The sequence below is a fragment of the Condylura cristata genome, unplaced genomic scaffold, assembly GCF_000260355.1.
Source record: "Condylura cristata isolate star-nosed mole 26May11 unplaced genomic scaffold, ConCri1.0 scaffold00002, whole genome shotgun sequence".
Lineage (NCBI taxonomy): Eukaryota > Metazoa > Chordata > Mammalia > Eulipotyphla > Talpidae > Condylura > Condylura cristata.
In genome coordinates, this window is record NW_004567103.1 from 25,092,590 (window position 1) to 25,106,942 (window position 14,353).

Consider the following 14,353-nt stretch of genomic DNA (forward strand, 5'->3'; position numbering starts at 1 on the left):
GAAGCTACACCATCGGAGGGTGAGGGGCGGGGCCAACAGGAAACTACAATTCCCAGCAGGTCCGCCATTGACGCCGCGGAGGCTGCTGGGAGAGTGGGACTCCCTCGCTCTTCCCCAATCGTGCATAGTCTGCTATTGACCCGGCGTCGCAGCGAAACCGAAGTCGCCGAGTGATGATGTTGTGAAGTCGCCTGTCCGTCTCTGCCACGCCCGGGCGGTTACTGGCCGCGGCGGTCGCTTCTGCTGCTACTCTCAAGCTGCTGCTGCTGCTGCTCCCTGCTGCTGCCTTACAGGCTGCTTCCTGAGCGAGCGCCGGCGAAGGACGAAGGACGCAGGGCTGTTCCGGTGAGTAACCTTCTTGCGCATGACCCGAACTTGCCCTTGCCAACTTCCCCGGCAAGCAGAGGAGCTTCCTTGCCGGGTGTTTCTCCCGGTCCTTGGAGGTCACATTCCGACAGCCGAGTTGGAGTCTAGACATGGGAGGGCAGAGTCCTCCCTGGGTCTCCAGGCAGCAGTGGGAAGAGCGTTGTTACTGAAGAGTGGGTGCGAAGAGATGAGCGCAATTCACCCCACTTGCATGTCTGAGGATTGGCAGCATCTCAGCCTCTGCGGTCCAGCATCCTCCGGGAGCCCCATCCTAAAACGATGAGCAGCTTTAAAACCTTAAGCCTCGGTGACCATCTGTGATGTGAGCTAGAGGAAAGGATACTCGAAAGAGCTTTCTAGGTTGAGTCGAATTGTAATTGATTTTGAGCCAGGCACCACACGTCTTTTAAAAGAAACGATTGACTTCAGTTTCCAACGTAACTAAGGCATATTGGCAGATGTCCCCTTTAGTGTCAGCATAGAGATATCCTCCCAAACACTTAAAAGATTTCTGGGTCATAATAAAAGTGATGAATTCAGCGACTTGCCTACGCACCTTTCATTTAAACCTGCAGTTTCTGCACCGAAAACCAAAACAAACCAATAACTTTCTACTGAAAATTCTTCAAGCTAGAGTGGTCCCTAGGAACAAAACGAAACATATACTTCCTGTTATTTATCTGTTTTCGTACATTTTCCCCGACATTCAGATCTTTGCTGTGGTTTTGGAAGTCTAAGCTACAGGGATCTCCAAATAGAATGTTAGTGGTGGTGGTGGAGGTGGTGGTGACACTTCAAAACAAACCGTGAAGGACATTTAGTGGCAGGGAAAGGCAGAGAGGAAGACAGCTTATCATGCCGCTAGTTATTCCAACTTTCTATTTTTAAGATTAACTGTCTTTCAACAAGTCTCAGACACTCAGCAAACACATATGAAAGACAGTATTCTATTAATTTACCGAATTATGTTCAAGCTGTTGGAAAAGGGTGGGAAAATTTTAAATTGAGCAAATTTTAAGTCAGGGACCAGACACCTCAATTATGAACTCTGCATACATTCAATCCTTTAATCACTGTAATAACTGTACTATACTAATCTGAGGCTCAAAGACTTTGCTTATGTAACATGTGGAGATTCAACCTAGATCTGCCTTGCTTCGAAGTTACAGGTTGGATAATTTGTACCCACTTCAGAAATTACTGACCTCAGATTTGGATGATTGAAAAGTATTTTCCAGCTTCCTAGTACTGGTTCCTCACCAGTATTGATAACTTGAACAATAAAAGTAAATCCTGGACATTCAGGATAAATCCTGATCCCTTGCTTACTTTTTTGCACTTTTGAACAACTTGTTCTCTGCCTATAATTCCTGTTCCCTGCAGAGCTGCACAGTAAGACCTAAAAGCTCATTCCAAATCCAACTCTGTTTACTTATGTAAGGCATGCTAGGATTGGATTTTCATTCTTAAACCTGCTTTCCAGTTCAAAGATTTAGTAATTCTATGATTGAAAATATGAGCCAAAAAATGTTATTCTCCAGTGAAAGGGGTTAACATCTATAACCAAAAGAGTAGAAAAACATGTCTTAAATATTTTAGTTCAATACCTAAGTTATGTTGAATGCCAATATAAGGAATGACATAGCCAATCATATATTATTTCATATTTACTTTGAGTTCTGTTTGTATCATCACTACCAGTTCTTGAACCTCTTTAGTGGTCATCCTGCTTAGTTGGTAAAAAATGTGAGGCATTAAAGTAATACATTTTAAATGACTTAGTAATTGAAGAAACTAAATTATTCATGACTTCCAGTCATAACCTTTCAGACTACAGTGTTCTTAGCATATTGAGAACATTTATTTAATACTTACTGTGTGTTAGATAGCAATCTAAATGTTTTGCCTACATGAACTTATTACAGTACCACTATGAAGTGTTTTTATATAGGCAACTAAAGCAAAGACCGGATAGTTATATTCGTATTAATTGTGGTGGAGAATGGATTAAAAACGGTAATACTATAGGTAAAGATAGCACTTAGGTGTATTTTACCAAAGAAAGGTGAACTAAAGATTTTCTTGGAATTCCAAAATACCAAAACAAAACAGAAACATTACTAATATGAGGAAGACTATAGCCAGTACAACTAACTTCAGGAATTTGTATTCTTTTTTTTTTTTTAAACATATAGACTGGCTTTACTATTGAGCTTTTGCTTTCCATGAATAAATAAAGCCTTACTCAGAATATTTAGTATTACAGAATATTTAGTATTTTTCCACTGCCCTTTACCTACCAGATACCCCCATTCTCATCATCTAAATGTCTTTCAGTCCTTGAGAAACCCACTTAAATCTTACATTCAGCATGAAGCCAGAACCCTCTTTAGCTAGAAAAAGAGCTCTCACTCCTCCCTCCCTGGCTATCTATAGAACAATTCTTTTCTAATACTCTTTACATATATATATATATGTAAATAATCTAGTGGTGGTATCTTATTTTCTTAGCTTTTACAGATCATTAGATATCTTAACTCTTGAGCCTCCCTTAGGGCAGAGACTGTTTTGTAATTTTTGTCTCTCTCCTGTACTTTTTAATTTAATTCAAGTGGCATTTATTGAAAGCTGCCCAGTTAGCAGCTGCTTGACCTGTTGTTAAGTGAGATCTTATAATTGAAATTTCCATTCTAACCAGTGTCTTAATATGTAACATTCTAACTTTATTCCTAGTTTTACTCTGACTCATGTAACCTTGAGGATATACTGCTTAACCACCCAGTATTATGATTTCATCATCTAGAAAATGAGCATACAAAATCTCCTTTTGGTATAGAAGTGGAACTAATTCATGTTGTAAAAGATTATTGAGGTCGTTGAAGCTTAGCCATGTACCTGTCACTTTGGGACAAACTTTACTTTTTGACAAGTCATAAAAAAATAAGGAATAGTTCATATAAAATAAAGACTACTTTAGGATTGTTGCACTGTTATAAAATAATGGAGTTGATAAATTGTGAGTGCTAATATGTGAAAGACTTTACCCACCAGTTCAGTTAATGGTTCACTTCAATATTTATTTGAGTTTCTTGAGTTACTGCCATAATATTTCCATTATGATCAAGAAGGAGAAGTAGAGGGAAAAGCTAGCACCTTCCCCCTTTCTTACTGGAAGAATTCCAGGAATTAAATCATAACACAGTTGTGAAAGAAACAATTATATGCTAAATTAGAGAATAAAGGTGACAAAGGAGGCCTCTCTAGGTCAGGTAGACTGATAGCCTCTTCCTGAGGAGGGCTTTTGAAACTGAGATCTGAAGAGTGAGAAGTAGTTACCATATAAAGAACAAAAGGGAGCATTGCCCTGGTGCAGTGAACTATTAGAAAGGCTCAGGGATAGGAGAGGAGTGAACAGAAATGACAAAAACTGTGGCTGTCTTTGAGCAAGGAGGTGTAAGATAAGGAAAGTAGGCACAAACCAGGTTAGGATGGGCCTTGTCGACTATGATTTGAAGTGTGAGTATTATTTTACTTATTATGAGATGCATAGTGTTTTGTTTTAGGAGTTTAGTTTTAAAAACATTTTTCTTAGTGCCTTATAAAGATAGAGAAGAGCAAAAGATTAATCATGAAGTCCTGTTAGCATCTGGTTCATAGTCAAGGAGGTGATGATGGCTTGACAGGATCATAGAAGAGGGGATGAAGAGAAGTGGGTAAATTTGAGAGTACATTGGTAGTTGATCATGCAAGCTTTGGTGTTGGATTGAATGTGACAGGATACGAAGCAGAAGGTATCTACTGTTTAGTGGATAGATTCAGTGAATCCCAATCAGCCTGTGAGAAGTTTGAATGGAACTCAGTAAGTAAGCGACAAACAGGGTAATTACAAACTAAAAGCATTTTCATTTTCCATACAAAAATGAAAAATAGCAATGAAAAGAATGTGTTTACAACTGGAACTCCAGAAAACACCAACATTTCTGGGTCAGAAGGTCAGGGAGCTTGGCGAGACTGTTGAAGAGATTTGAGAAAAAGCATTGTAAAATGCAAGTTCCAGAAAAGCCACAGTAGGAAAGTTAACATAAGGAGTAGTCAACAATGTTGAGCAGAGATGACATAAGATAACAGCTAGGAAGGAATGATAGGATTGGTAGTGGGACAATTCATGATCAAAGGGAAGCTGGTTTCAGAAGTGACTTGATTCTAATGGCTTGAGGTATAAGTGAGAGATGAGGGTAGAAGAATAAGAGGGTGGCTGTAGTTAGAGAAGAACTGAAAATCTTAGAGGGAAGAGAATGCATACAAGCGCATGATTGAGATTGCGTTTGTACTTAACTCTCAGGGTTTGGAAAGAAACTGGCTATAGATGGTGTGGGTTTGTTGGAGAGAGGACTGAGAATGAGACCCCCATATGGTGGGGGTGGAGAGAGGCGGTAAGTTCAGAGTAAGAAAGAGGTGGTATGGCACTGTCTCCGGAAGGAAGGGTGCTTCAGGAGGCATGGCCATCGTGTGAACCTGTCTCTGGTGACTGGATTTGCAGCAGCCCCATTCCAGTCCACGTAGTTGTCTTATCTTTTTCAGGAGAACTTAACTGCTTTTCTGTATTTAAAATGCATGTCAACCTAGAAAATGGATTTCTCAAAAATTCATCTATTACTTATGTAGTATAAATATATGTTTCGGGTCCAAGTGCCAAAGCTCTGCTTTCTGCTCATGTTGCTTTTCATCATGGGCATGTCTTGTGTTATGCTTTGGGGTTACTCAGACCACCAGTATAAATCAAAACAAAGGAAAGCTTGTTGGTTAAGAAAGAGCACTCTGTCTGAAGGAAGAAGGGAAGAGGCGGAGACTGGAAATCAACTGAAATGTCTCTGAGATGGTACTACTGTTCCTAAAACATTGAACTTAACCACTTACAAATTTTTTCTTTTCAATCATTCTCATCTTTCTAGCTAGTACTAGCCAAAAGCACTGAATTTGCCTTTGTTTATCTCTAGTCTAAAGATTGAAAGACTACAAATGGGCTTTACATGAGCAATTGTGAGTTTTTTAAGAAGTTATTATCATTTGGTGAGAAGCTTATTTTAAATGTATTCATAAGCAGCTGCAAATGCTTAGTGGAAAGCATGCTAAAACTCAGCTGTATCCTGAATATTCAGGCTTAGCTTTTCTATGAAACTGACAACTGAAATTCTTTTTTGTTATTGTAAGAAAAGTGGGTACGAGGGTATTGCATTAAAATGGTAAACCACTCTTTTAACTGCAAACTTTTACATGAGGTTTTTATGAAGTAAATACAGTGTTTTCTTTGCATGTTTAAGTTTAGTTCATTTTTCAAGGCAGTTTAGTTGATGTTAGACTGAAATAATAATCAATTTTGTTGATTCATTTACTTCTAGTATTTAACATTGTTGATCATTAGGCTTATAGTTAGGTATAACTATAAGGTTATGGGAACCTATCACATGTCAGTTGCTTTTAGGTTTGGGGCATATAAAAATAAGATACCTGCTTCTGGGCTCACAGTGTAGTAAGAGAAAGGTTAAGCGAGCACATGGTCTTTATCCAAAAGCAGTTATCACTAAGGATAGATGAAGAGCAAATTCATAATGAAAAATTTTAAGATTTCTTAAACCTTTTTTGTGTGTTTATAATTCACTCTATATTTCTCCACAGTAATTAACAGTAAAGTTATGCAAGAGAAGAGCCTATACTTCCCTTAGGACACAGTAAGTGACAGTGTGTAGTCATAGCCAGCATTCAGGAAAGAACATCATGAGGTAAAGAAATGAGCAACAGTGACAATGAAGAGAGAGAAGTAGGCCAACCAAGTCCCTAGAGCTGGAGGGCTGAAAGTAAGAAGTACTTGAGGAAACAGCCATGGCAGAAAAACAGGTCCTAGACTGCATCTCAAACAGGCACCGCCTGGGTTCACTGATAACCAGGTTATCTGGTATCTCAGCCAGCAGTAGGTTAGTAGATGTAGAGACATGCTGGCAACAGTAAAGTATAATGTTTGATACCCACAGAGAAGGAAGAAAGAAAATTAGCAGTGGACTTAAAATCTTAAAATGTTTCCTCAAATTAATAACTGAAGATTATTTAATATAGGAAGAAAAAGCTCACTAAAGGCTTATAATTCTGGAGATATTACGATAGTCATTATACTATAGTACACTAATTACTAGTTATAGTAATGACTATGAGTCATTAATTTGTTGGAATAAAGATTTTTTAAATCTATATTCCATTTACTATATTATGCAGCGCAGAACAGGTAGCAAAATTATTCCCAATTTATTCTTGATACCCTGGAATAACCCATTTAAAGACAAAAATCAAACTCCAATTTGGAGTTATCTTATTAAGAAACATACTTTTTCTATTTATTTACAAACATTTGCATCATTGTCCATTTAATACAAGATTTACTTCCCCCCATCCCTAGTGTAGACCCCATAGAACTCCCTCTCCCAGTTCACCCATGCACCATTACCACAGTCCCCTATGCTCTTCCCTCCCTCTGATCCTTTTCCCTCACTCTTCCTTGTAGGGTGTCTCTCATTTATAATTGCTTTTGTTTTGCTTTGTATTGTTACTATTTTCCCCTATGTTTTATTTGGTTCTCCTATGTTCCTCCTATAAGTGAAACTATCTGATATTTTTCTTTTTCCTTCTGACTTATTTCACGGAGCATGATCCTTCCATGCCATCCATGTTGCTGCAAATGGCATGAATATATCTTTTGTGATTGCTGAGTAGTATTCCACTGTTATATGTATACCACATCTTTATTAAAGAAACATATATTATTTATATAAATAAAACATAAATCATTCTACCTCCTTGTACAAATACCCAACTTTGGGATCAGGTGATTCATTTCTAAAAACAAATATAAACCACTAAGAGTAAATTGGGGGCTGACTTGACTCCCTCCCCATTCATTTCTCAATATCAGAAAGTGGAATAGAGGGCTTGGGATTGTGTAAGAATCAGCTGAGACTTTTTCAAAATATACATACACTGTTCTCTACACTCACAGTCTCTTGCTGGTAAAACTCACAGGTTAGAGGTCCCAGCTTTGGAAAAAACACAAACATAGGTTTGATTCTTGGCTTTTACTGTTGAATATCTTGAGCAAGTTAATCTCTCAGCTTCACTGACCTTAATCTATAAAAGGGCGATGATAACAATGTCCATGTCATGTGGGCTTTGTGAGAAGTAAAGGGGATCAGGTACATAAAACGTTTAACCCAATGCCTGACACATAGTGAGTGCTCCATCAGTGTCAGCGATTGTTTTTAGAAAATTAAATTTGAACAAGGATTGAGAATATATTTCTTTATAAAACATTTTTCATTTAAAACAAATAGTTCTTGTGTCTTCATTATCAATTGTTTGCCATTATAAGCTGATATTAGAAAACTTCTGCAGTTGCTAGTTACACTTGGTATATTTTGCAGTAGTGTCATGAATTTAAGTGGTTTTAGGTTTCATTTTCAGTGTCAGAAGTGCTAGTTTTGGCTCAGGCAAACTAACAGAGCAGTGGTATCTTTTCTTCAATGGTTCAGGCCTAGGTATTTTTTCAGTCTACTGAGAGTTGATCAGGACTGGAAGAAAAGACACATTAAACTCACTAAAAATGACAGAATGTTTGCTTTTAATATATAACAACTGTCAAGTGAGCTGCAGATTTTGCTTCCCATGTTAAGTGTGCTGTTTCTTGTCATTAAATCGGGTTAGCAGAAGTTGGTTGTGTGCATGCATTAGAGGTGGAGGCCATTTAAAGTATACAAAAGAGTATGCTCAGGGGCTGGGGAAGGGCAGGCCTAGTCGGCTGAGTAGCAGAATGCTTTCCAAGAGCCACGCTGACTTGGAGAGGGCTGAGACTGGAGGAACAGATGGGGAGTCATTGTGGTAGCCAGGGACAGAGAGAAGGGTTTGAATTAAAATGGTAGCAGTAGACTTGGAAAACAACAGACATTCGTTATGGGAAACAGGGATTGAGAAAAAGAAAACTGACTCTTAGGTTTGGGGCTTTTTTGAGTAGGTGAACTTATAGTAATACTTAGCAAGCAGGCTAAAAACAGTTTTCATGGAAGAAAGACAATAAATTCAATTTAGAATGTGGTAGATTTATGGTACAAATTGTAAACTAATACTGATATTTTTCATCTTACAGTCAAGACATGCCAATTTAGCCTAAAGATAGGGCATTGGGGAGTATTATATAATTGGAAATTAGGGCCTTTGAAATAGATGAGATTCCTGAAGAGAGGAAAGAGATCCTGGCCTATGAGCAATACTATGTATTAAAGGCAGATAGAGGAAGAGGGTTTATAAATTTCCTTTGGCACCTAGTTTTTGTACATAGCAAGCACAGAATCCAGTTGTCTCCTGAGTTGCAGATGGCTAAAGTCATATCTCAAAAAAAATTCTGTTCCTGTTTGGCAAACTGAAATCTTTTATTGCATGGCAGTTTCCGCTCAATAGGTAATTTTACTTGCATTTGTGGTTGGTCATGACAGCTGGTCTGAGAAACAATGAGTCTTACGGTCTTAACCATAAGATAGTTTGCACACCTTTTGCCTAGTGGATTGCATTACCAAATTGGTAATATGTCTGTAGCATTCTAGAATCATTCTAGAATTACATGCTTGTAAATATGTTAATAATAAATATTCTGCTATCTTAGACCATCACTCATTCCCATTTTAAGTTACACCCTGGTCATAAAAGATCGGGTGTCCTAATACTTCTTATTATTTGCTAATCTGAAGAGCTATATGCCTATACTTTTTCTTCTGGCACCTTTGGGGAACTTCTACTTCTGAAGGTTTTTAATATTGTAAGTTTAAAATAACTGAAGGATTTGGGATGATCTTGAGCCTCAGAAAGCAAACTTAAATTTGCTTTCTGAAAATGGACAAAACAATGAGGACACAGATGTTCGAACTTCTGGAATTATTTCTGGTTTTAAATAAAATAACAAGTTTATGTTTACTGATATTTGAAAGTACAGCTTCAATGGGGACTTTTCAGGTATTTGATTGAAGAAAGCTCCTGAAGAGCAGTTTGTTTCTTAATAAACATTAGACACAGACTGGAGAGCAGAACAGGAGGACTTAGGGAAATGCACTGCGTAGGGGAGCAGCCGATGTGGGTCAGCTCCCTGTTGGGGGATCAAACTCAGACCTTAGTGGTGATAGTGCTGAGACTTAATGCAGGGAGGCACAATGGTATGTTTTAATTTAATCTAGGTACCAACCTAAATTTTGCTAGTCAGCATTGAAGGAAAGTGCCCCCTGATTTGTCAGGGAGTATTTATTTGGCTCTTGAAATATTGTGCATATACCCACGAGACCTGTTGTATAAAATGCCTCTGCTGTAAATGCATCCTTCATTTTTAGTTAAGAGAACAGAAAATCCACCAGCTCTATAATGCTATTTGACTCCGCATTGCACATTTTAAGACATAATTTTTCCTTTTTAAAACTGCTTCTTTAGTCAAAAGGACACAGTTTTATGTTTTTAAAAAAGATTTTAAAATATAATGGCTGTGATGATTTTACTAATATACCATCATATATACACTATTGACAGCAGCTGCTCTTGTAACCTAGTACTTTGATATATCTTTAACCCATGTGTCAGTTGAATGTCCAGATAGAACCTTTAAGAGATGTGGGCTTGAACCATCAGCTTCATCTCCTGTGGAAGTCAAAGCCCTCCTCCCTAAGAGTTCTCAAATTCCTGGTGGTGGTATGATCTTTGAGCAGATCAGCTGCCAGCTGGAACTTACCTCCTGACCTCTCCCCCTTTCCTACTCATGAAACAATCGTCCCCTATTCTTATGGAAAGCATTTTAGTCTTCCCTTGGATGGTGGCAGAGTCCTCATCTTCCCCCATAAGTGACTTTTCCATTTCTTTGCTTGTCTGTCCAAAGAAGAGCTCTGCTGTCAGATGTGAAAATGATAAAATGTGCACCTTACTAGGTATAATTTGATGATAATGACCCTTTAAACTGACCTATTAACTGTTATTTTCTTCATATACCACACTTTCAGATAATTAATTCATACTACATTCAGTCTCCATTCTTTTTGAAGTTGTAAAAAAAACCCTATATTGAAAAAGCTTTTATAGAGTAGTAATTGAGTATATTTTATCACCTTGTGTAGCTTACTTGCCAGATGGTGCAAAGAAGGTATTGCTATCTTAAAAGGTTACATATTTTTTAAGAAGAGTACAGAATTACAGAGTTTAAATATCAAGTTTCTCTCTCTCTTAAAGAAATGAGACTATTTTGAGAACGTGAGGTCTAACTTTATGAGCTTTACATGTAGTATTTTTGAGCTATTTTCCATCCTATTTCCTTTTAAGTAAACTACCAAATGGCATCATTTGATTATTTGACTCCCAATAATAATTTACATTGTTTGTGATATTTCTAAGCCAAGCATCATCTTTTATAGCGACAAGTTTGAAAAGAAATGGTTGAGGGGGAAAGGTATAAAAGTGATGCATAACTAGTAATGCTGTCGACTTACGGGGGGGAGGATTGTATTTCTGCCCATCTGTCTGTGCATGTGTGTCAGTCCCCGCCCACCATACTACCCTTCCAGTCGCCCAACTGCCTCCCTTCCCTAGACCGGCTTGTGTGGTATCTCCCAGTGGTGCAGCCCTGAGCAAGCAACACATCCTTCAGCGCCTCTGATCAGACCTGGAAGTGGGATCTTTTTGGCCTTCTGAAGGGGAAGGGAGATAATCAAGTACCCCAGAAAAGAGAGGATTAAACCCGTGAGGTAGATGGGTGCTGCTTTACAAGGGGGGTGGCTGAGAGGCCAGGATATCCCTGAGCCTGGTCTGGAAGAGCCTCCTGAAAACCTAACTAAAGACATGCACCACAGCAGCTCACCTGACTGTGCAGGTGCCTCTCTTTAAAAAATAAAAACCTGCACTGTAATCAATTTTTATGTACTGCCTTCTCCTTTGATATTCATTATCACTCTAGTACATCAAGCAAAGGGAAAAAATATTTTATCTTTTGCTTGGGTTTTTTTCGAATGCACACATTACTTTATAATGTGAATCAAACGTGCGCAGGTGCATATGTGTGTGCTGTGTTTGTGTGTTTTAAAGAGAAAGAGGAGAACTGAATGGAAATTTCCACTATGGATTATGGCTGAGTTTCTTCATCCTGTGAGAAAGAGGTTTAAGGAATATGACTTACTAGATAATATGTTTAAATTCTTGTCATTTTTAATTTAAATACCTTTCCCTTCAGCGTTTTTACCAACTATCCAAATACCTGAACCCTGGGACTGAATCTCACTTGTTTTTTTTAACCATTTCCTTAGTTTAAATCTAATTACATTGCTTTAGAGAAATTAAGTAATGATATAAGAGCAGCATGAACTTTTTAGGAACTGTGCCCACATAGTTTGCATTGCAGAGATTGCTGGTTCTGCATACATTGTCTCCAGGGTATGTATCCCAGCCCCAGCACATGTTCAGACTTTAAGGACTGAACTTATGCAACAATAATTACATATTAAGTAGTCTGCCAAAAGAACAGTGGAACTTTGATAGGCTTTTAAATCGTTCCCTTTGTCCCATACCTCACTCCAAATCCCCCATACGTTCCTCTCCCCTAGGCAAGCACCTTAACATGTTCATAGATATCATGCAAGAAGAAATATGTCCCTGGCATCATGGGACCTCTCATTTTGTTTCTTGCTTCTGTCACTAGAACAGTATTTCTAGTGCTGCTTGTTCCATGGTGTGTATTCACCACATGTTATGCACGAGGGAGTAGGGCCCCTCACCTTATTGTCACAAACAGTGATCAAGGAGACAATCTTATAGTGTCTCTTTGCAGGCTGATGTGAAGTTTTTTGTTTTTTTTTTTTGGGGGGGGGGGAGGTAGATATACCCAGGAGCAGAATTTGCTGGATATTGGGTTATGTTATATACACTTTACTTATGTATTTATTTTTACATCCTTCCTCATTTTGTTCATTTTTCTATCTTGGTTGTTGTAATCCCCATGGACTTCCCACCACCAGTTCACCTGTGTGCTATCACCATAGTCCTGTATACCTTTCCCACCTCATTTTTGGTCCCATTCCCCTCTCCACCCCATAAAATTTCTATATAGTTGTTCATTGTTTTTTTGGTTTTTCTTTATTACAATTGCTTCCTCCCCCCGCCTTCCCCCCCACTCCGCTCTGGTCCCTTATGCTCCTGCTATGAGTGAAACCATGCAGTATTTTTCTTTTTCTTTCTGGCTTATTCATTAAACATGATCCTTTCCAGCTCCATTCATGTTGCTGCAAAATGCATGAGTTTACCTTTTTTGATTGCTGAGTAAAGTGTTATGTATACTTTGCATAGTTTCTGATGGTTCCTTTGAATAGCTGCACTAGTTTGCATTCCCACCATGGGCTTTATTTGCAGAAATATAGGTGAGAATAAATGTTAGAATTCCAATATACCTTCCAGGTGGCAGCTCTAGTTATATATTGCTATATAAGGCATATGTGTGTGTGTGTCTTCTATAATATTATATGTGTGTGTGTGTGTGTAAACATATGTAACATGTTTTATAAGAGCATGTGCTTTTTAAGGGCGGAAGACCACAAGGGACTATGGTGAGGAACACAGGTAAATTGGTGGTGGAAACTATGGGGGTTACACCTGAGAAAAGAAAGCAAACATTGTAAGAAAAAATAAATAAATAAATATAATTATTGGGGGAGCATGTGCTTTTTTTTTTTTTTTTTTTTTAAAGATTCATTTATTTGTGTATACAGAACTGGAGTACAGGCTAGAGGCACAGGGATGGTGAGAGGCTTCACCAGAGACAGAGTGGGGAGCAGAACAGGCTGGCTGACTGAAGTCCACTGCTGAGGGGAGCAGCGGGCGGGTCAGGAGAGGTCTGCTGCGCCATGTGGTCACCTCCGGGGCAGGCGGGAATCGAACTCATGTGGAAGTGGCTTTAGCTTCTCAGTGCAGTGCTTTAATCCGCTGCACCACCAGGGAGGGCCTTAGTGCTGTGCTTTAACCCGCTGAGCCACGACTGAGGGCTGAGCATGTGCTTTTTGAGAGCCGGAGTTCTTTTTTGTTTTAAGATTTATTTTATTTATGCATACTAGAACTGGGGTCATGTAGGCCAGAGGTAAAGGCAGGGAGGTGAGAGGATTCACCAGAGACAAAGTCCATGTCCAGAGGACCAGGTAGCCTGAAATTATACTTCTGCCTCCTTACTATCTGGTACAATTTTTAAATATATTTAACACATAAGTAATACCCACTGTGCACTAGGCACTTTTATATGTACTTTATTAACACTAATTCATTTAATCCACCTAACAGACCTCTAAAATAGGTACTGTTGTCCCCATTTTATCAGTGAGAAAGCTAGCAGAGTATCCAAGTACAGATTTCTCAATTGGAATGTTACTGGCTAGGATATATGGAGAACTGGTGATATCTTTGAAAGTAAGAGGATTATATACGTATAATTTCAAAGCAAAAGCAAAAAAAAAAAGGGTAATTTAACCCTCTGACTTTAACTTTTGAATACTGATGTTTATTTCCTTGTAAAGTTAAATGGGAAAAAGAAATACATCCAATATTCTGTTTAACATCATAGTTTAAGAATTTAAAAGTAAAACCTAGACTTTCTTTAATATTTACTTGAAACCCATGTCAGGTGCAAGAAACATCTAAAATTATATCTAAAGTATAGGACAGAAAACCCAGTCCTTACGTGGTAGATTTATTTTCTTACAAGTCTTCTGCTTAGAACTTGTCACTTGTGAAAGTTTCTGGGTGGGGACAAAGTATGCCCCAAAGTAATGAGTCTGGTGCGATCACCAACAGATCAACTCAAATTACACATTTTTATTTGTAGCATGTTTGTTTTGTGTATATACGATTTGAATTATTTTATAAATACTACAAGTCCCATTTTGTCCCT

General features: G+C 38.3%; 1 protein-coding gene across 1 annotated transcript in view; it reads left to right on the forward strand.

Annotated features, from left to right (window-relative positions):
* The first annotated feature begins 135 nt into the window (after positions 1–135).
* Positions 136–14,353, forward strand: part of TRAK2 (trafficking protein, kinesin binding 2) — a 49,454-nt gene continuing 35,236 nt past the window's right edge. Inside the window, exon 1 of the mRNA XM_004674391.2 lies at positions 136–345. The gene's annotated coding sequence lies outside the window, so the exon portion shown is untranslated. The remainder of the gene's footprint in view (positions 346–14,353) is intronic.